The sequence below is a fragment of the Euprymna scolopes genome, chromosome 36 (genome assembly GCF_053919585.1).
Source record: "Euprymna scolopes isolate OS-2025 chromosome 36, ASM5391958v1, whole genome shotgun sequence".
NCBI classification, from domain to species: domain Eukaryota; kingdom Metazoa; phylum Mollusca; class Cephalopoda; order Sepiida; family Sepiolidae; genus Euprymna; species Euprymna scolopes.
The window spans coordinates 62,273,876-62,298,749 of record NC_136517.1 but is presented as its reverse complement, the minus strand read 5'-3'; the positions used below and the strand labels follow the sequence as shown (position 1 = coordinate 62,298,749).

General features: G+C 32.9%; 1 protein-coding gene and 1 pseudogene across 2 annotated transcripts in view; one reads left to right on the top strand and one right to left on the bottom strand.

The window, feature by feature from the left end:
- The window catches only part of LOC145260535 (uncharacterized), a 452,053-nt gene that overhangs the window by 89,194 nt on the left and 337,985 nt on the right, over positions 1–24,874 (top strand). The window lies entirely within an intron of this gene.
- LOC145260873 (U2 spliceosomal RNA) lies at positions 7,438–7,567 on the bottom strand (annotated as a pseudogene).

Here is a 24,874-nt window from a genome sequence, read left to right as displayed (position 1 = left end):
TTTTTAATGTTGACTTCTTTTAGGCTTTTCATGCAAACATTTTAGTTTTTTAATCTATATGATAAATAGCAAAATTCATGATTGCCTATAAACATTTCCTCTGAGATGTGCCATTCATTGAAAATTCATGGATTAAAGAAAAAAAACTTTACATTTTTGTATTCCTTGTCGAATAATAAATTTGTCTTAAATTTTTAATTTACTGAATTCATTTCCAAATTCTCATTTATAATATTGCTTTATGTCGTATATTAAGCCTCTTTAACTGATTGGTATTGTCTTATAAATATTGATACTAATGTTTAAGAAGACTTTAATTTTATAGTATCATACAATCTGTAATTTGAAAGTATTTCCAAATTTCAGTTAATTATATATATATATATATATATATATATATATATATATATATATACAAGGCACCAAAAAGTTCTGTCCGTTTTTAAATAAAAATAAAAAGCTTTACAGTATGTGTAATTTATATTTAGTCTTTGAAGCAATCGGCATCCAGCACCTTCTGCCAACATGTCTCTAACTGCTCAATGCCCTTGACTCTGGGGCAGTGACACAAAGAAGTCTGTGAAGGCTTGGCACAAGTCCGTTTCATCGGTGAAAGATTTCCCATGAAAATGATTATCCAGGAGTGGAAGAAGTGATAATTGGATGACGCAAGGTCAGGTGAATAAGGTGGATGGCACCAAGTCTCCCACTCAAGTTGTTGTATGGCGTGCTCATTCTGATGCAATGCCTATTGCGAGTTTAGGTATTCAGTGACCGTTAGACCAATTGGTTGCAGTTTCTAATGAACCATTTGACAACCTATCCATTGGACACATGCATGGGTGCATAGACAGTCTTGTGCTGTGAGGCACAGCATCCTAGGGAGACAAACAATATCTGGAATGCTTGGAAGTTTCGTACAGAGCCGACTTGTAAGCACTGGTAAGCACTCGATTTAATAAGGATGCAGTACGATGGCATGAAAGCAAATGAACAAGATTTGTAGACCCATCTTTCTCACAATTAAAAGTAAGGCAGATGTATCTTTTAATTTTTTGCCTTTTGAAATCAGGAACTATGGTTAAAATACTCATATATATGTTTGCTATAATTTATCTATATATATAATTCAAAGAGGTGAAAAACTATAGCAAACATATGTATGAGTATTTTAACCATAGTTCCTGATTTCAAAAGGCGAAAAATTAAGATACATCTGCCTTACTTTTAATGCTAGGTTTATTTATGGTGTCTTTTAAATTTAATAAAAACCCTTTAAAATTTGCTGACGAGGAGACCTTGCTTATTAAAAAACTATATGTAATAATTATTGTTCGTAACTGGATGTCTACCACAATAAAAAGCACTGTTTTCCGAAACGATCGTACAGATAATTGATTTTGTTGTTGTTCCTTCTTATGAAACGGATTTTTAATTTAGTTGAAATTTGATTTTTCAAATTTTAAATTATCAATCACATTATATATATATATATATATATATATATATATATATATAAATTAATAATATATACTAACTATAAAAGTATTAGAACAATACCCATTCCAGGATTGGTAAAATGAATTCCTGCACACAAAACAGTTTTGGCACCATTTTTGTCTTCCATATGAAGATTAAAATCAGCATATAATACTAAATCTATGTCTGTAATCTTCATTCAAATTTTGATCAAAATCCATGACATGATTTTGGATTCTAGAAAATGTTAAAATCTAAGGCTTCAACTTGAAGGTTATTATAACGTTGAAATTCATGAAACCTTGCTTCATTGCTGTTTATTGACTAGATGAAATTTAATGCAAATCTGAAATATTTTTTTAAATGCCAAGTTGTGTTCATATTATGCCCCATAAAATCTCTTTAAAATATTGAAAAGAAACTAAAATTTTGGTAATATTTAATAATTGATGCTAAATATCTCTTGTTAAAACCTCACAAAAATCGGAGGGATCTAAATGTGTGTGATGGCGTGATGTAATAGTGACAGACGTGGATTTGGGGCCCAGTATGCTGAATTCTATTGGGACTATCATATAATTTTTATAAATAAATTAATCTGTTCAAGGAGTTGATAAATAGTAATAAAAGTACTCCATCCATAATGGGTTTTTCCAAGCGTCCATTCTCACATTTGGACATTATATATCAAATCTGATGTTTATTTCTGTTTAAATGGACTATAATCATAAATGTTCGTGTATTTTATATTTGAAATAAACGTTCATCAACAATAAAAACGATATAAACGTTTTTATTTTGTTATGGTTTAAATGTAATTAGTCTTTTACAAAATAAATGTAATATTTATCTGCATTAAAATTAAAACCTATTTTTTTTTTAAATTGAAGTATTATGTTTTTGCAGGTGGAATTTCCATAAACCGTTTCTTTCCCAGGGTTTCATGGAAACTGCTTTCCTTTTGACTTCAAAAGCAATACTAACAAATACTTGTCATAAGCTGTTTTCATAAATGAGCCCATTTTGTTCATTGTAGTCATCATTTTCAATACTTTCGTTATATTCTTCATCATTCAACTTGCAATCCATTCTGCTAATCCTTATCCTAGGGTGGCTTTCAGGTTTGATAATTCATTACAAAAAAACAAAACAAATTATACTAAATGTAAATTAGTCAATGTTTGTTTTTAATGATTTTTTCTGTATGTTTCAATCACATAAAATAAATACAAACCTATACTTTAGTTCTGGGATTGAGTTATGCTTGAAAACTGTTTTATCTGTTCTAATTAGCCGTAATATATATTCAACTGTACAAGTTGCTTTTCTTTCTCTTCACTCTTGCTCCTCTTACTCAATGTTGATGCAACCATTTCCTATCATTTATTAATGTCTGAGCATTTAGAGAAAGTGTGATTTGCATGGCCATCTAATTTCACTACGTGTCTGTACACCAAACATGCGTGTAAATTACATGGCAAATTACCAAACCTCTTTACTTTTATATTAGAATAAAAAAAGGCTGTGTGTGCCTAAACCCAATCGAAATATCTATGAATAGTTTCTTTTACAGAACTTTCACTCTGTGGAACACATAACCACATAAGCTGTAGGTTGTAATATGGTCGTCTTCAAATCCAATATTAATAAATACTTGTTATAAACTGTTCTCGTAAATAGTCAAATCCTCTCATAATATTCTTCATTTATTCGACTGACAATCCATTCATCTCCTTATATATATAATTTAAAGGGGGTTAGAACAGTAGCCTAAAAAGCAGAGTGTATTTTAATGTGATAGCAAAATTACTAATGTAATTAAAATACAAGAAAAGAACAGTGCTCGTTGTAATTCAGATATATAATAAGCTCGATAGGCAAATATCCTAGAGTTACTTTAATATTTAGTAATGTGATTAATAATTTAAAAATCAAATTAGAATTAAAAATTAAATATTTGTTTCATAAGAAGGAACAACAACAAAGTCAATAATTTGTACGATCGTTTCGGAAACGATGTTTTTTATTGTGATAGACATTAAGCCACGGACAATAATTTTGACATATATTTTTTTTTTAAACAAAATCTCCTCATCAGCAAAAGTATTGGGTGTTTTTTTTTTATATGTAAAAGACACCATAAATAAACCTAGCAATTTTTAAGTAAGGCAGATGTATCTTTTAATTGTTCGCCTTTTGAAAACCGTAATTATCGTCATAGCATTCATTTGGATGTTGATTGTAGCTTATAAATGTACGAAATGTAAAAATTGCTAGGTTTATTTATGGTGTCTTTTACATATAAAAAAAAAAAACAATACTTTTGCTGATGAGGAGACTTTGTTTAAAAAAAACTATATATCAAAATTATTGTCCGTGGCTTAATGTCTATCACAATAAGAACATCGTTTCCAAAACGATCGTACAAATTATTGACTTTGTTGTGGTTCCTTCTTATGAAACAGATTTTTAATGTTTAATTCTAATGTGAATTTTAAATTATCAATCACATTACTATATATATATATATATATATATATATATATATATATATATATATATATATATAATGAAAATGCATGGGTTAGTAGATATAGAACAGCTAAGGTAGCAGGAAAAGGCCAGAGTAAACTTAGAAGAATGTGATAAGGGTGGCCTTCAGAAACAGGAATATATAAAGATTTAATTCGAAATATGTCAGTTAAGAAATGAAGTTATAAAAACGCTCCAACTTAATGTAAAATGGACGAGTATAATCATGAGTTTCAATAGTAGCAAAAGTTTGAAAACCATAAATTTATTCCCATATGGTAGCAAACTAATTCAACGGTTTATCATCTTTGACACGGACTTCCTTATTAACCGATAATCTAGTCCGAAATTTTCTGAGAAAATCCAGTATCCCTTTCCTAAACCCACACTGGTTGCCCTCTGGATGCAGATTGTACTGAATTTTTGGTTTGTAGGTTATTTTATACCTATGAAAACAAAAAAAGAAAAAAAAATTGCTGACTCAAATCCCACAAGGGAGATAATTAAAATCATATTGGAGGTCAAGTTAGTTCAGTCTTAAAAGGACATCTTTTTTCTTTCTTTCTTTCATTGGGAAGCTGGAGATGACGATAGGGATAAGGACATCACATAGCCTAATTGCTTCAATTATTTCATCAGTGTGGTTTGTAAAGATAAAAGTTGCAGTAAATCTGACGTCTTTGCTTTCTTATGAGAATAAGATTTTATTGGGCCCTCTCTCTCTCTCTCTCTCTCTCTCTCTCTCTCTCTCTCTCTCTCTCTCTCTCTCTCTCTCTCTCTTTGGGGTGGGGGGGGGAATAGAAAAATTGCTAAAAGTACATAACAGCTTTTTGTGCTATGTGCATGTATATTAAGAATATACTAAATGCGAATAAATCAATGTTTCTTTCCTTATGTTTTTTCCCCTATATTACATTATAGCATTAAATATGTTAAGATTTACTTTAGTTCTGGGATTGAGTTATGGTTGAAAAAATATTCTGTTTCAATTGTTCTAATGGCTGGGATTTATAATTATTTGGACCAATCTTCCATTCCTCTATTATCTATGTATTTCTATCACTTCATGTTGATTCACTAATATTTTTTCTTTGTAAACATTTAGAGAAAGAGTGACTGTTTTTTCTCAGTGTCAAAAAATTTGTGTTTACACCACAAACATGTATCTAAAATTAGATGATAGAACAAGTCTCTATAAGAAATAATAATCTGAAACTGTTTGCAACGCTAATAAACACAACCATAATTTTCAGCCAGGATATCCAAAAGGAATTCGGTATGGAAAAGTATGCACTGCTGATTATGAGCAGGGAAAGCTGGAAATAACGGAAGGTATAGGCATATACCCAACTAAACTGAGATGAGGGAACTGGGTGAACCTGAAAGCTACAAATACCTGGGAGTTTTGGAAGCAGACACCATCAAAGCAACAGAAATGAAAGAGAAAATTGAAAAGGAATACCTAAGAAGAACAAGAAAACTCTTTGAAACTAAACTATATAGTAGAGACCTAATAAAAGGTATAAACATATGGGCAGTGTAACTAGTAAGATTCTCTGGATCGTTTACAGGTTGGACCAAACAAGAACCGAGGAATCTCGACCAGAAGACCAGGAAATTCATGATAATGCACTACACCCAAAGGATGATACTGACCTATGGCAGTATCATCCTCTATGTGAAAAGGAAAGACGGAGGAAGAGGGCTGGTTTGTATCGAAGATTGTGTAAATAACACACAAAAAAATAAGATACATAATGCAGGACACCGAAACAATAATTACTGCAGCAAAAGACACTGAAAAAACAAACAAGGTAGAAAAAGAAAGGACGGTGAATAAGACGAGAAAAGAAAAATGGGAAGAGAAACAGACCCACAAACGATTCATAAGGATTACAAAAGATGAGACTAACAAAACTACTTGGAAATGGCTACAAAAAGGAAACCTAAACAGGGAAACTAAATCCCTAATATCAGCTGCACAAGATAACATGATTAGAACCAACCACATCAAAGCAAGGATTGATAAGACACAAGAAAACAGCAAATGCAGACTCTGTGGATAAAGAGACAAAACAATAAACCACATAAGTGAACGGAGCAAACTAGTCCAAAAGGAATATAAAAATAAACACAATCAAGTGTGGAAGGCAGTGCACTGGCAATTATGCAAACAATTGCATTTTGAACACCCAGACAAATGGCACAAGCACAAACCGGCAGGCATGGAAAACAAAAATCACAAGATCCTATGAGACATGTTTATACAAATGGATAAACTCATCCAAGCAAGAAGACCAGATGTCATAATAGTTAACAAGAAGGAAAAGTCTTGCCAGATTGTAGATTTTGCCGTTCTAGCAGCAACAGTGTGAAAGTCAAGGTGAGCAAATACAGTTTGCTAGAGAGCTCAAAGAGATCTGAAAGATGAAGAAAGTTGAGGTAACACCAGTAATAAGAGCGCTAGGTACAATACCGAAAAATTTTGAAAAAAGGACAGGAGAGATTGGAATCAGAGGGATGGCTGAAAAGATACAACGTATAACAATAATGAAAACTGCAGAAATATTAAGGAAACCCCTTGAATGCAGATACTAACTACACATATAAACTAGACACAGAAACAGCTACACGTGTAAAGCACAAAGGAACATCACATGGAATCATGAAAACTGAAACGATGTAATTGTAAAGTAATGCCCTACCTTTTTTTTTTTTTTTTTTTGTGTGTGTGTTTGCCACCATTCACAGGAACCACAGCAAATAAATGCAAGGAGTATGGAAAGACCGACGATAGAAAGCACTAGCCAGACCATCGCTGAATGAGTGCAAAGAGGAGTGGGACCTTGGGGAGGCTTATTGCGACCCAAATCCCAGTGAAGAATAATGGTTGCTACCAACAAGAAATTATTGGTAAGCGACTGTTGCGATAACGCAAACTCTTTTGCAAAGATTATTGAAAGAGGTGAAAAGTACTGGAAATCTGGGGAGACTTGTTGTCACTCAGACTCCACATGTTCTTATCAAAGAGAAATCTTTATTGATGGCCTGTGTGACTACTCCTAGTGAGTAAATATGTACTAGACTACCCGTGCCCCGTTGGGTCAGTATGTTATATTAGCTATGGTATGAGCGTGACACTTGTGACCTAAAGAAAATAGTTATTTTTTGGCATAACAGAAACATTTCTATGAAAGTATATTAAAATGAAAAAAAGAATATAGATAAATTTCTATGAGTTGTTCTGTTTTATTATAATTGATTATTTAAAAAAAAAAAAAAAAATTACAGTTACTGAATTATAAGTGGTTGGCCATAATTATAGGTAAATGCGCATTGAACAGATACCATAATACTTATTATACCTATTTACTATGCCTCCCCACAGGACAGAGTTAGACACCAGGGTCGTTTTTTAACGTGGAGAAAAGGTACAAAAATAAAAATTGTCTCAGTCGTGAAGGATTTCTCCTCCACCAAAAGAGAACAAGAAAATGAAGTGCAGCATCTGAAGAACAGATACTACACTTTGATCTTGACCAAAAGGCCAAGATGTTTAAATTCAAATTTTGATATATCTGCTTTTTTTTTTTACATTGTTCATTTCTGTATTACGTTTAAGTTATTTTAAACCCCACTCTTCCCATGTTAAATAATAATTTTGAAATAATAACGTTAATATTTCAGTGCGCAGGTCATGCGCAACCGGATGTCGTAAACTGGAAAGTGGGTTACATATATTGTTACAAGGTCATTTTATAATTATATATAATTATATATTATTATAAGTAATGGTAAATTTTTACTTGAACTGCAACTCAAAAACTGCTTGTCTACCCCACCTTTAAAGTGATGACTTTTGTGGGTTTTCGGGCATGCTAAAAACGAATACCACATTCAAATTTGGAGCAGACAAATAGTTTTCTGGATATTAAGACATTTTTTTCCAATGTATTACCTTATGAATTTCAGTGGCGATCGCCATTCTTAACATGGGAACAAGAGGAGTTATAACATTTTAAAAAATAATAATATTCTACCGGCATGTGCACAATAGCGGAATTGCTGTATTGCCATTTGGTGAATGGAATCTCAATTTTTCAGAAGTTTATCCAGTTGAGCCTCTCGATGCCATATTAGTGGTTTCCCTTTTTCTTTCTTTTTTTTTATAATTTACAATTTAGTTTTTTTACTTCTCTTCTTTTAATTTTGCTTTCGGCATTTCTACAGAACTTTCTCACATTACCCAATTCCAAAGTGAAAACTTCAAATACAAAATCAAACGCTCCAACTTCCAACATGGATCTCCTTTTTCCAACATCATTCAAACCTTCTTACAGCATACCAAATACTATTAATTCCAGCTTAGCCCATTTCATCAGTCATTCTCAATCCTCTCATAATGTTCATCTTTTCTCTCACATATCCTCAAGTAACTTTTGACCTTGATAAGTGGAGATCTTTTGAGGAAAAAGATTAACCCGGAATTGTTTGAAGTTGTTAATTTGTTTTCTGCTTTAAAGTCGAGATTTTTTAAAACAACCCATCGTGATCATGATCATTATTATTTCAAGGTTTGTTTTACATTATGGTCTGCGTTAGATAGCTCAAATAAATTGACTTTCAAACTAATCTATCTCTGTCTAGGTCTTTATCCCTTTATTTCAAGTCCATTTTTATCACTTCCTCCCATGTTTGTCTGGTCTTCTCTGATTTTTGTCTAGTTAACTCTCCACGTCTGCACTGATGATCAAGATAAAAAAAAAAAAAAATGTTATTTTTATAAGGAAAGAAAAAATTAGTGCAAACATTAATTTAGACTAATCTGTTTCATGTTGCCTACCCAGTTAATTGTTCTCAGTTCAAAAGAAGGGTGCCGGCGGCGGGGAGAGGGCAGTCACTAGATTGCGTGTCCAGAGGTAGGGGAATATATTACCCCACCAATTTTTTTTATTGATTTTCTAATGTGTAAAAAAAAAAAAAAAAAAATACACGTGACCGGGGGATGGGAGGAGGGTAGGGGGTAGATAAAAATTGTCTTTGAAATAATTGTATCTCTATACACATTTGTTTCATGCATTTTAGCTTTTGTGTTGGAATCTTGACACAATACATTTGACAGGTGCAATGGTCGCTGCCTTTGATGTCAAGGACACCTTTTTTCCTTTCATCTTGCCTTCGTCTGCCCTACCCAAACCTTGTGTTTAGTGTTTAGCTACTTTTAGTTGTGGAAGTGAAATGCGAAACGAGGGTGAGTGCTTTGGTGATTCGAGTTGTATAATAGTTACTGACGTAGTGACTATTTATTCGCCTCCCACGAGGACAAATGCGGTTTAACGTGTGGATATTCAGCCCCCCCCCCCCCCAAAAAAAAAAAGATGTAACAAAAATAAAAATGGTTCTAGTTAAAAAAAAATGTTGGGTGCTGGGTCTGTTCTTTAGCAATCCTTGACTGGATTCCTTGTCTATTTACGATGACCGTCACGTGATGAACATCAGTGGTGAAGAGTGAAATGAACTGCTGGAAAATCCAAAATTACACTCGTTAGAAAATTCTATTTAGCGAAGTGAAATGTTAATTCATATCTGTCCGGTTTCGTTTCTTGTCACCAATTGAATTATTATTAAACAAATTCTCTTCTTTGATGTTTGTAAATTTACTTTTTAACATTTTTAAAAAAATTTTAGTTTGTATTATAATTTTCTCCAACCCTGGTAGTACTAAAAACATGTTCCGGCTGATGTTCAGGTGAATGTTTTAAAAAAATATCTTTTTTTGTGCTCCGAGCTATAATAAGGTCTGCAATAATGGATTTCTATCTCCACTTGACACGATTATATGCTGCTAGGTCTACGTGAAGGTTTTATGGAGATCATTGTGCAGAGCGTTTATCCATCTCCTCATTGACTTTTCCTTTAATCGTTTCCCAGAAACTTCTAATTTAAAAGCGAGTTTCACGATAGTGTTGTCGGATATCATCACATGTATAAACCACTTGAGTCGCCATTTCCTCATATTGCTTTCGGTATGTGTGATTCTTTATGACGTCATTATATACGTGGTTAAACTCCAGCAGAGCATTTTAATTTTCATGAAGGTGAAGCTTTGTTCCACCTTCTTCATTGTCGGCAACCATCCAGAGCTGATTAATGTTAATAAATATTATTAATGAATGTACTTAATATTAATAAAAAAAAAAATATGTAAAATATAAAATTTATTATTTCTACAAACCAGCACTATGATTTTTGACAGGCTTTCATTTTTATTTATTTTTTACTAATTCAGATGGCCCGAAAGAACATGGGTGGGTATTTTTCTATCATGTATATATATATATATATATATATATATATATATATATATAATTATCGACAACAGTCCACAAGTAAATGAAACCTCTCTTCCCTATCTTTCTTCCACTCTCCTTTCTCTGTTATTCTCTTTCTCTCCTCGTTCTTCTTGCAGTTGCACAATGTACTGATCAAAGCATTTTTTATACACTTTTGAATACTTTCTTCTTTCCACAAGATCTAAAGACTGCATTGACCCATTCTTGGAACTATCCAGAGGCTGCTGGCCGATTCTATTTATAATTCTTTCAGATTTCTCTTCGTGTCGTTCAATTTTCTTTTTTTTTTTTTTTTTTCTTTTTTTTTTTTTTTTTTGTGTATTTTAACTTCCTGTCTGAATTGAAGCAAAATAATTTGAACATCATAAGAATTTGTGTCAGTTTAAGTTTTAGGTACTAAATAGTAAAGTTGGAGGGTGTGACCTTGGGACAAGTGAGATATACCGAAAGATCAAACTGTTAATAATTTATAGTTCGTTCAAAAAAAAAAAAAAAAAAAAAAGTATTAGAAAACTTTAAAAATTGCATCAAAAAATAAATGAAAGGAACATGTTCCGATTTATACCAGCGGTTCCCAGTCGCACATATATTCCTATCAAGAGATGAAGACGTTCGTTTTTGCCTTTGTTTTTCCAAAGAGATGTCATTCTCTCACATACATGGCATAGTATTTCCAAATGGTTACCCATATATTATTGGCCTTATTGACCAGACGTAATATTGCTTAAAGTTTGAACTAACGAGTGATGTGAATCGCCTCCACTTCCACCACACTGATTTAATTTGATCAGCATTTTGTAATAAAAATGCAATTTTACGTGTGACAGACCAACCGATGGAGAAGTATCTTACAAAAATTACATGGACGTATCTAATTAACTATTTTTCAGTTAATTCCCCACCACTGAGGGAGGAAGTCAGCTCCTGATTCAGATTTAAAATAAACTCATTCAAACTTTTGGAAAAAAAAAATCTGACTCCTTCACTTTTGCTAGCTGGAGTATATGTCTCAGGACAGATTAATACTGAAACTCACTTGGAATTTTCTAGATCAGACCCTCAAATATTTTCACGCAATCAAAAAAGTATGTCCATACTTTTCAAATCGCCATTTTTTTCACTCCTGCCGCTTCGGAATTTTCTCTTTGCTCTCTATTTCCCTAACTGTTCCAGCATGCAGAAATTTAAATGTTATGAAAACAAACATCTTGCTACACAATTCCTCACTTAGGATGCCCACTATAAATCTGGCACTTATCACAGTAGCCTCTGATGTCTCAGTGAAAATACTCTATGTTTAGGGTGAAATAGAGTAAAAAAAAAAATAAACTATTAAATTAGCTAACAAAAAAAATTAAATGTCTGCCTTTTTGTGAAGTACATATATAATGTAGATAAGTAATTGTGATTGATGGAAATGGTCCTTGGTGAAAATTCCAAAGAAAAATTCCAGAACTTAAAGCCAACAACAGAAGCCATTATCTAATACTGCCGTTTTAAAGACAGGAAAACAGTTTCTAAATGCTGCTGAAAGTAGACTTGACTTCTCGTCTATAAACCTGGTTTTTCATGAGGAGGTACTAGAGAAACCCTTTTGACTTTCGTTGAAGTTGGAGTTGTTCTGCCCTGACAGCCCCTTAGTACAGATCTCAAGGATGGTGAAGGTGTTTAAGGACAGAGAGCCGAGGATCATAACATTTCTTTGAGTAGTACTCATCTCGTTTGATACTTAGATAACATGGCCCAGTTGAAATTAAAATCCTCTTAGGAATATTTAGGGGGGAAGGTATCACTATAGTCGTTGCTAGGTAATGGATTTGATCAACATTTCTGAAGCTTTGCACATTTGAGCATGGATAAAATTGTCTTTGTAAATTTGTTGGAAGATGACAAATCCCATGAATTGCATGTTCAGAAGAAACTGAGTCTCAAATAAATAAGTCTTATTAGGCCGAATCAAATCACACCTGGAAAGCAAGCATAATCTATGATATAAAGCTGAACGTCTGTGTGTGTGTCTGGTCACGAATAGGCTCCTATATGGTTGACTATTATAGAAAACTGATCACATATAATGATAGAAGATGTATCGAGACACACGAATGGGTATGTTTGATCTGGCACAATGATGATTCATTAAAATTGTGGGGTCTGCATACGTGCCTGGTCCACAAAGTATGGAAATAAAAAATTAAAAAATTTAAAAAAAAACGTTTACAAGTGTTTTTTTTATATATAGATGTACATAAGAATACTTTGATAAGTATGTTTTAACTTAAATAGGGATGGTATAATAAAATTGTGGGGTCTGCGTTCGTGCCTGGCCTCCATAGAATGGAAATAGGCACAAACTTTAATAAAGACTTTTCATATCTATCTGCGTAAGTATACTTTGATAATTATGTTTCAGTTTGAAGAAATATGGTATAATAAAATTATAGGGTGTTCGTTCGCGCCTGACCTCCATAAAATGGAAATATGTCACAAAGTTTAACAAGGTTTTTTGATATAGATCCACAGAATATTGTGATAAGTGTTTCAGTGTGAACAGGTATGGTATAATAAATTATGGGGTTTATCTATTTTATTTTTACTTTCATCATATTTTGCTTTGGTTTTGATACTTCCAAATTCGAAGCTATCTCTTTACAACCCTTCCTTTTCATAACCTATCATACTTTTATAAATCAGAGTCCATTTTCTGTAGGCTATTTTTGAACTCAGTCAACGACAGGTACTTTTGCTAGTATATATATATATATATATATATATATATATATATACTAGCAGGCTGTCCAGCATTGCCCTGTTGCAAGCTACATTTAAATATATTTTAATTGAAGCAGATTACATGTCTATTATCATAGACAATTCTCTATCGATTATTATATTGTACCTAATATATAGTAATGAGATCAAAACTAAAAATATGACTTGGGTGCCATCAGGTAGAATCGAAACCAAAACATACAACTCTCCACCCTAATTCCTTAGCCTCTGAGCTATGCCCACATATATATTTAGGCTAGCATGACCCCTGTTAGAAGTGTTGATGGAATTTTAAATTAAAATACATATGAAATACGTTTAAAAGCTGAATTACAACGCAATATTATGAAAGCAAACGAGTATTTACTTGTTTCCTCGCTATGATAAGTTGAAGAAAAAAAAGTTAATGAAGAGTCCGCATGTTTTTTTGTTGTTGTTTTTTTTTCCTTCAACTTAACATCGTGGCGAGGAAAAGAAGAAAAAAAATTCTGACGAAGGAATATAAATCTGAAATATATTAATTTTAAACAAGTAAATATTTTTATTTTCATAATATTTCGTTGTAATTTGGCTTTCAACCGTATTTCATATTTCAATTTAATATATATATATATATATTCACCTGTCATCCCCCTTTTTTTTTTTTTTTTAAAGACAAGATTCAAGCACGGCCGGACGGTTCAGTTTTATAATTATATAAATTTATAAGCTGCAAGAAATTCCTGCCATGAACCTTAATCAGAGAAGAATATATATCCGATAATTTGTTAGTTTAGTTTATTTTTAATCGGATTTTTTTTTTTTTTTTTTTTTTTTTACTAATGTGTCTTTATTTATGAAGGTTAAAAGCGATTTAAGAATAACATTTATGAAGGATTTGATAGATATTTTCCAACTCGGTTTGAGTGAATAGTGATACAGTGTGCATGGAGAAAAACATTCTAGTAGTAGTAGTAGTAGTAGTAGTAGTAATAGTAGTAGTGTGCGTGTGTGTAGGAAATGATTTGTCTATTAAAAATTTCAGATTCCAAAATCTCATGTTGTTACTTAACTATCTCGTTTCTTATCTTGATTAATCATGAAGACATTTCAGATTGCATATTAGCTGCACTCGTTCTCCTGCGATGTAGAGAAAGACAGTGGGGGAGGGGATATATAATGGCGGCAAATAACTCTGTGGACAGGATCTTGTTAGCAGCCCCCCCCCCTCCATATCTCATCAATTTTTTGACTGTCCTCTCAAGTGTTTGTCCTTCACACTACTTAACCTGTGGGCTTCTCTTCTTCTTCTAAATATAGGCGTTCTTATCAATGTATTCATAACAGAAACGCTACAGCAACAGCAGAAAACTCCTCCAAAATTTTCTTTTCAGTTTCTTTTCTTTCTTTAGCATCTTTTTTCTTGTTCTTATTTTCTTTTCTGTTTTACAATGGAGTCACCACTTATCAAGGCCTGGATGCCACTTGAGGATAAAGGTTAATGAGTGTAAGGTGGTCAGTACGACTACAACATAGCAATTGTTAGTGGTGGTAATTGGGTAGAATTTGATTATGTAAGGGGACGGTTGAACAAGAACTTGTTTACATTGGACTTGAAGACGACCATATTGCAGTCAGCTGGAAAGCAGACTAGTGGAACACAATTCCATATGCGAGTAGTTCTAAGAAAAACTTTGTTCATAGAATTTTTACTTAGATTTAGCTATAGATAGAGAAGGGGGAAATTGTCTATAGTGGTTGTAGCTTGATGAGTATTTTTTGTGAAAGTTTGGTAGGGAGAACCATAGATTGAAGCTCAGATGAGCACTTGCCATGAAAATAATGATAGCTTATGATAGCAGGCTCACAACATCTCTTTTGTGGGGAAAGAGGTTGCAGTGAAGAGAAAAGGGCATCACCTACTTAGTTTCAAAGCCTTTTTTGTAACTCTGTCAAAACAGGATAGTCCTTCAAGCAGCTCCTGTCCAGATGTGACAACAGTACTGCATTTTAGGACATATTTGGCTTTTATAACGAGGGTTGTGGTGGGAGTGAGATACCTACTGAAGCAGTAGAATGATGCAACCATTTTTCTGGCAACCTTGGCAACAGATTTGATGTAAGTCTTCAGTTTCAAATCGGGAGTGAAGGTGGAACCCAGGAGCTTATCAAAGTAGAGAGCTTCTTTGACATGATACCCATTCATATCAAGGTCAAGTGGGGACCAGAGTGCTTATGGTGAAAAGATAGAAGTTTTGAATGCATTAAAATTAACCCCCTTTTTCCCAATTGCACCACGTGCTCAAGGTGGGAGGAGAGAGATTCAGAGAGATCTTAGTCATTGTTGGCCTTTGAGGTGTTGCCATAGATGATAGTGCCTTCTGCATTTATGTTGACAAATGAACTAGGAATGTGATTTGATAGATCATTGATCAAAATAAAGAAGAGAGTTGGGCTCAGAATGAATCCTTGAGGCACACTAGTGTTGATACTTTAAGTTTCAGACTTCTGCTTATCAACAATTACTTGCATAAACCTATCGAAAAGGGAAGATTCTATGGTTGAGAAAACATTTCCAAATATTCCAGAGCTGGAAATCTTCTGAAGTAGATTTTTATGTCAAGCTCTGTTAAGCATCTTTGATATGTCAATAGCTATTGCTCTTGTGAGGAAACCCTCATTGACAGATTCATTGATCCTATGTGAAATTAGTCAGTACATCAGCTGTAGATCTTGCAGGATGGAAACCATATTGCTTATTGCTGAGTAGGTTGTTTTTGCTGACATGGTTGATAATTTCTTTATTTAATACGAATTCAATCAACTCATAACACATAGAAGACTAATTAGTCTGTACTAAGATGCAGAAGACCAATCTATAGTATTTTTAAATATTGAGCACACTAGTGACGTTTTCAAGGTGTTGCAAAGCATTTTTTCTTTAGGCATCGATTGAACAGTTCTGCAAAAATGGGTGCTAGTTCCGGTTGCAGCTTTTTGAGTACTATCACTGGAATATTGCCAGGACCAGTTGCTTTACTCACATCAAAGTTCATTTTCTTTTCTTTCGTTGTCCTTTTTTGTTTTTGTTTCCTTTTTTGGTCTTTTTCAAAATCTCAAACAGTGACTAGTTACATGTAAAACTTGAATAAAACGTTTTCAATTTATTATTGAATAATAGTGTCATTCCACGTTACCCGAGAATGACAATGATCCATATATATTAGATAAAAAAGTCATAAATACGAAGCACTAAACAGCTATGAAATATTTGAAAATGTCTTCTCAACCATCAAATCCTTATAGTTTTATAAAAATAGAGCAGCAGCCTGAGCATGTATCAATGCCGATATGCATCTTGGCCATCTTCCTGATCTTCATCATTGATCTTCCAAATCATTCTCAGGTCATTCATTGATATTTACAGATTACACCATCATCTATGGCAACACTTTGAAGATCATTGATGATCAAGATATTTCTGATTCTCTGTTTTGATAGTAAGATGGAATATTGGATATGGTTCTTGCAATTTCGTGTATGGCACTACTGATGCTGAATATTATGGGGTGCATAGGGATGTCAGATTTGTGAATTTTTGTGAGGCGATATAATGTGTAAATATTAGGGTAGTATTCAATATATGATGCCCATTTTTTATCGTGTTTTATAAGATTTTTTAAAGATTTTTTTAAGTCTATATTAATGTATTTTTACCCACATTACTAGCAGACAAAATACATACACCAAAAGAAGACTACCTATTATGTATAATCAATAACTCCCATATAGTGTTAAATTCTATACTAGGTCATCATCCAATAAATGTGCTGATTTTTTTAATCATCTTACTCTCCACTGTTCTCTATGATTTTTGTTCATAAGAGCAGATGGTTTCCCTTTTCCTCCATATATGGTCAGTCATACCTGACTTTTCCATCTCTCCACATATCACGGCTTTTTGATATTCTTCTAACTTTACTTTTAGTAGACAAGATGTCTTACCTTTGCATAGTTTTCCACATTTACATGGAATCTCGTACACACTAATAACATGCAGTAATAGTGATATTTACATGTAGAAGCAAAAATAGGTTTAAGGCTTCTAAAATTCGTACTAGCATTTTCTGCAAGGACTCGTGGCATAGTGGATAAAATACTTGGTAAAATTCAGTTGTAAAAGTTACATTCCTGGAAATTGAAGGTTCGATCCTGAGGATCGAACCTTCAATTTCCAGGAATCCTGAGGATCGAACCTTCAATTTCCAGGAATCCTGAGGATCGAATCTTCAATTTCCACCAAGTACTTCAATTTCCAGGAATGTAACTTTTACAACTGAATTTCACCAAGTATTTTATCCTGATTGATTATAAATAATAGATAATACAATGATAGGTAGTCTTGTTTTGGTCTATGTATTTTGTCTGCTAGTAATGTGGATGACCAAAAAATACAATTATGAATTAGCACTTCTAACCAGTTATGGCTGAGGGAACGTGGCTTAAATATAGAGTTTTGTGTAGATTCCCGAGTTCGACCAGATACACCTGAAAAAAGTCGGAGGTTACATCGACTGAAACATGCAAATATCACTAGTTTGAAGAATCCAAATAATACCAGCTAGTTTTGTTTGTATTTTTAGATTTGCTTTTTCTAAAGTGCAGATCATGTAACCACGTCATGGTCAACGATTGGTTGGTCAAATTGTCATCGATATAAAAAGCATGACTCAGAGTGTGTACCTTGTTCCCTGCTCTCTGCTTAGGGAGTATGTTTGTCATAATCCCTTTCTCTATCCTCCCCCTTTTTTCGGGCTAATCTCCGAAGTAACCACATATTTGCCAAATCCCTTATCGGGCTTGATCATCAAATACCTTATTTGTCCACTGCCCTTATTTTGTTCGGACAAATTCTGTGACATGTTGTCCTTTCGACACATTTAGTTAAGTGTTGACCAAATCAGGTATTTGTGAGCGAAAATAAATCCGTTATATTTTATGATGACAGCTTTTAGTTCTCTTGTCTTTTTGTTTACCTTTTTAGTTTATTTTCTGTTTAATTACGAGTTATCAGTTAATAGGGCTAAAAGCGATCAAAGATCACTTTGATGGGTGAATTGTCAGATCAGTCCGTTTTTTGTTTTTCATGTCTTTAAATATTTGCAATTTGTAACATTTGTTGGGTGTTTTGTATATTAATTACTTTGTGAATAAAGCCAGTTATATTTTTAGGAGCACGATTTTTAGTTCTTTACCTTTTTTTATGTGTGTAATGGCTATTAAGTAACGAATAAATCCTTATAGTATTTATTGCTTTATTCTTTTCTATTAGGAATTTCTGGGTTTTTTTCCCCCTTTCTTCATGACCACCGATTTTCCCTGGGCAAATGTGTCATTTAACTTGTTTATCTAAGGTGTCGTAAGTGAGAGGGGGTAGCTGAGTTTAAAAACACAATCCAGCTTTGACTGTATGAAAGACTCTTACATGAGATAAATGCTCTATTATGCTATTTGTGTATATATGTGCATGTGTATATGTATGTATATGTGCGTTTGTGTGTGTGTGTATGTATATATATATATATATATATATATATACATATATATGTAGACTTGTATGCAATATACTGATTTCGTGTAATCCAGTAAATTTTCATATACCAATAAGTTTTAAGCCAAAAAGAGATGACTTAAAAAGAAAGCTACAAAATTATCAGATTTCATGATTGAGCATTAATGTACTGTGTAAACAAAATAAAGACATTCAAAAAAGGTGTTGATGGCAACAAAAAGTGTATTTCATTTTACGTTACAATTGTTTCCATGCCCGGTCGACAATTTCAAACATATCATTTGAAAATTTTCAAAAACCAGCATTTCTTCAGACTTTATGAATAAAAACACTCTTAACAATAGAATATTGTTTGAAGCGAAAGAAAAAGAAAGAAAAATTCCCTTAACGGAAAAAGCATGTGAGAAACATTTACCCTAGGGGTAACCTCCACATAAAGCCCATTTAAATATTAATATAGCACCTAATTTTCGTATCCTTATTTAAGAACAAAGTCATAAGTTTTCACAAAAAACCCTTAGCCATTTAAAAAAATTTTTTTTATATATCCTCTTCGTTCCTTAATTAGATTTCACTATTTCTTTATTTCACATAATTAATTTTTTTATAAAGAATTTTTTAATTTTTATTTCTGTATTTATAATATGGGCATAATAATCTTGCATTAACATTACGGTTAATTTTAGTTTCGTATTAGTGGCAAGTAATGTTTATGAATTTTCGTTATTTTGGTACTTAGATTTAAGACTATTTTAAGTTTAATTTTTAATTGAATATGAGAATAAAGAAAACACTGCATTACATATATAAATCCTTATACATCATTTCGAGTAAAGGATTCTAATCTATTTATCATTATTTAATGTTGTAAAATTCATTATAATTCTAAATATGTTTTCATATCGTTACTAAAAACAGTAACGAAGGGAGATAATTCAATTATGTTAATTGCTAATAGTTAATTCTGTTGGAAAAGTCAATTTTATTTCCCATAACAGCTAAAGGGAGATAATTCAGGCCGTTTAATTCGGTCTAGTGATTATTAGAAAGCGTCTATGATTTAATAATTAATTTACTCAAACAGATCCAGAGCGTGCTATGATAGCAACAAATTAAATATATAAATTATGGTTTTAATCTTAAAAAGTGTGTTTTTTTTACTCGTGGGTTTAACCCACATCTGTTATTAATCCACTAACAACTTAGGTTGCTCATGTCTTCAAAGCCAGAATTATAATTTGTGTGTTGTATTCTTGGGTATCTAAACAAAATTATTATTCTGGCAGCAAAACCACCCAATAGTTACAAATGTGTTTCACTCCGATGAGAAGATGTCTACGCCTGCATTTATGGGTAAAAACATTTAGAACAAAGAATAAATTAAGTAAATAAATAAACCAGCATGGATTCTACAAACTTAAGATGTCAGATGACAAAATCAATTAAATTAATTTCCAGTCCCTAAATTGCTAATTTAAATTTTAATAATAATTGCTATTTTATTGTTAAGTTGTTTTATTGATTTGAAGAGGGTATCACTTATTTCACCATCAATACTGCTACAACTGAATACAAAAAATGCTCACTTATTGAAAAAATTCTGTTCTTAGATGAGCTTTATTTATATTTCTAACCCAGTTTAGAATAATAGAAACTATATTTGCATGTTAGATTTGGATCCTTCATTTAGATTATATCATTCCCAGCTATTTAACTCTACATTAAAGTTTAATCCTAGCATCCGAGGATCCTTATTGTTGTAAAAAGTTATACCTCAGTTACATTTAAGGCGTGATAACAGAAATCTATTCCTGTGGAGACATCCTTGTATGGCATCTAGTCTTTTATTCAAAATGTCCTCTTTAGAATTCACCATGTAGGGTTCCAATAAACATAGATTGCACCTTTTTGATTTCCCAGGACTATACTTCCTCCCCCTGTCCGCTACTGACCATTTTAATTCAAAATCTTCATTATTTCTATTAAGTTCCCTAACCCAATCACCTAATGCAGTTGTATTCCACTTTTTGTTTTTATTTTTAATGATGATTCTTGTCCCCCCCCCCTGCTATCGTTAGCACCAACTCTATCAGTTTCCATCTCAGGTTCCTTTTTAAATGATACTACATGGTTTCTGTATCTGTCCTTAAACACAGTTCCCGTGGCCCCAGATATATCTTAGTATTGTCGGTTTTTATCTTGCATTTATACACTATTTCCGAGGTTAGACATTTCCCACCCAACGGACAATTCCCAGGTATTCTGCAATTACATTTTCTAAGATACTTTCATTTGGTGCTAATTTGTTATTATTCCTTATTTTGCTGATTTTTCTGTTGTTGGAGTTTTAGTTAAGTTTCTGGATGTTGAGAAAGATAATTTTACAGAGTTTCTATTAATTATTTTGCTTAATTTATTCTCTGGGCAGAAGTTTTTGGTCTATTATTCTATAGAATTCCCTAGTTATATTATTTTTGATATGCTCGCTGAATGGTGGATTGAACCTAACCTGTCTCTTGCATCTATTTACTGCCCTCATCCTTACCTGTTCTACTGTTATTATTACCCCTATCGTTCCTATTCTTTTAATCACTTTTAACGTTTCCCTTATTGATCTTTGTTTTTTTTTTCTAACTCTCATTGCCATGTTATATGAGATTGTGCAGTAATCACTAGACTGAAAACATCAAACGGCCTGAATTATCTCCTTTTAGCTGTTATGAGAAATAAAATTGACTCTTTTCCAACAGAATTAACTATTAGCAATTAACAATATAATTGGATTATCTCCCTTTGTTATTGTTTTTTGGTAACGATATGAAAACATATTAGAATGATAATGAATTTTACAACATTAAATAATGATAAATAGATTAGAATCCATTCCTCGAAATGATGTATAAGGATTTATATATGTAGTGCAGTCTTTTCTTTATTCTCATATTCAATTAAAAATTAAACTTAAAATAGTCTTAAATCTAAGTACCAAAATAACGAAAATTCGTAAGCATTACTTGCCACTAATACGAAACTAAAATTAACCGTAACGATAATGCAAGATTATTATGCCCATATTATAAATATAGAAATAAAAATTGAAAAATTATGTGAAATAAAGAAATAGTGAAATCTAATTTAGGAACGAAGAGGATATATACAATTTTTTTTTTTTAATGGCAAAGTGTTTTTTTGTGAAAACTTCTTATGACTTTGTTCTTAAATAAGGATACGAAAATTAGATGATATATTAATATTTAAATGGGCTTTACGTTGAGGTTACCCCAAGGGTAAATGTTTCTCACATGCTTTATCCGTTAAGGGAAGTTTTTCTTTTTCTTTCACGTCAATGTTCTATTGTCAAAAGTGTTTTTATTCATAAAGTCTGAAGAAATGCTGGTTTTTGAAAATTTTCAAATGATATAATGTTTGAAATTGTCGACTGGACATGGAAACAATTGTAACGCAAAATGAAATACACTTTTTGTTGCCATCAACACCTTTTTTTAGAATGTCTTGATTTTGCTTACAGTGTGTGTGTGTGTGTGTGTATGTATATATATATATATATATATATATATATGTATGTGTGTGGGTCAGGGTGAATGTGTGTGTGTGTGTATATCTATGTGCGTGTGTCGGGGGGGGTGTATATATCTATGTGCGTGTGTCGGGGTGTACGTGTGTGTGTATATATATGGGTATGTGTAGGTGTGTGTGTATATATATATATGGGTGTGTGTAGGGGTGTGTGTATATGTGTGTAGGGGTGTGTGTATATATGTGTGTAGGTGTGTGTGTGTGTATATATATATATGTGTGTGTGTATGTATATATGTGTGTAGGGGTGTGTGTGTATATATATATGTGTATGTATATATGTGAGTGTATATATATATGTGTATGTATATATGTGAGTGTATATATATATATGCATGTATATATGTGAGTGTATATATATATATATGCATGTATATATGTGTGTGTGTATATATATGCATGTATATATGTGTGTGTGTATATATATGCATGTATATATGTGTGTGTGTATATATATGCATGTATATATGTGTGTGTGTATGTACATGTGGGAGTGTGTATATATATATATATATATATAATGTGAGTATATAAATGTCTATGTATTATGTATGCCACACAGTTTTGCCGTATCACAGCTCTTCAGTGTAGTTAGACAATTCTTCTAAACTGAGATTGAAACTTGACATTTTTTTGGTTCGTTTTTACCTACTACACCATCAGCACAAGAGGAAAATCTTACTATTTATAAAAAGTAATTTAGATTTAGAGATGAGAAATTTCTAGACATTCTGTGGAGAGCCTGTCTGAATGTTTCAAATTTATTTACTTTGGATGTTTTGGAGCTTTTTCAGATATTTGGAAGGCTGTTGATGGATGTAAAATATCAACTTTATTTCTTTTGCTATTCATGTCAATTGTTGTATATCTCCTGAAGGATTGCCTCCCTTTGTCAATCACGTTCTCTAGACACTTTCCTGTGGTTTATTGGTATTTTCACGATGATATTGAAGAAAGTAGTGATGATTCAAAGTGATCACAAAATAATCGGCCATGCGTGCCCATTTCAAAGGAACAGTAGCTGCATACAGAAAAATAGAAGCACAAAATGATAAAATCGGCTCAGTGGAATTTTTATTCTTTTTTTAATAAGAGTTATTTCCCTTAGCTGATTTTTCCTTTTAATGTGCTTAGTTAAGAATTTTTACATTTACTGTACTACCGAATCAGATTAAGTTTTAAAATATAAATTATAGCTATATATATATATATATATATATATATATATATATATAATATAAAATATATTTTAGTCATCGACATACAGACATGTTTCGTTGTTTCACAACTAATCAGTGCCGCTAGACTAACACCTCTCCCAAGCCGAGGATCGAACCTAGAACCGTCGTGATGACAGTCGGCAGTCCTACCCCCTGACTACGGAATCAGTGGCCGAAATTAAACTGTCCGAATGCGTATTTAAATAAACATCCGTCCGCTACTCGTAGAGGGCTCAAACGTTTTGTTTGTAAACAAATTGCGAGCTTCGCATTATTTCAGCTAAATTAAGTAGCGAGTAAGATAATTTACGAGAGTGCTCTACCGAAGAGGGGAGCTTTATAAAATATATTTTAGTCATCGACATACAGACCTGTTTCGTTGTTTCACAACTCATCAGTGCCGCTAGACTAACACCTCTCCCAAGCCGAGGATCGAACCTAGAACCGTTGTGATGACAGTCGGCAGTCCTACCCCCTGACTACGGAATCGGTGGCAGAAATTAAACTGTCCGAATTCGTATTTAAATAAACATCCGTCCGCTACTCGTAGAGGGCTCAAACGTTTTGTTTGTAAACAAATTGCGAGCTTTGCATTATTTCAGCTAAATTAAGTAGCGAGTAAGATAATTTACGAGAGTGCTCTACCGAAGAGGGGAGCTTTATAAAATATATTTTAATCATCGACATACAGACCTGTTTCGTTGTTTCACAACTCATCAGTGCCGCTAGACTAACACCTCTCCCAAGCCGAGGATCGAACCTAGAACCATCGTGATGACAGTCGGCAGTCCTACCCCCTGACTACGGAATCAGTGGCCGAAATTAAACTGTCCGAATGCGTATTTAAATAAACATCCGTCCGCTACTCGTAGAGGGCTCAAACGTTTTGTTTGTAAACAAATTGCGAGCTTCGCATTATTTCAGCTAAATTAAGTAGCGAGTAAGATAATTTACGAGAGTGCTCTACCGAAGAGGGGAGCTTTATAAAATATATTTTAGTCATTGACATACAGACCTGTTTCGTTGTTTCACAACTCATCAGTGCCGCTAGACTAACACCTCTCCCAAGCCGAGGATCGAACCTAGAACCGTCGTGATGACAGTCGGCAGTCCTACCCCCTGACTACGGAATCAGTGGCCGAAATTAAACTGTCCGAATGCGTATTTAAATAAACATCCGTCCGCTACACGTAGAGGGCTCAAACGTTTTGTTTGTAAACAAATTGCGAGCTTCGCATTATTTCAGCTAAATTAAGTAGCGAGTAAGATAATTTACGAGAGTGCTCTACCGAAGAGGGGAGCTTTATCAAATATATTTTAGTCATCGACATACAGACCTGTTTCGTTGTTTCACAACTCATCAGTGCCGCTAT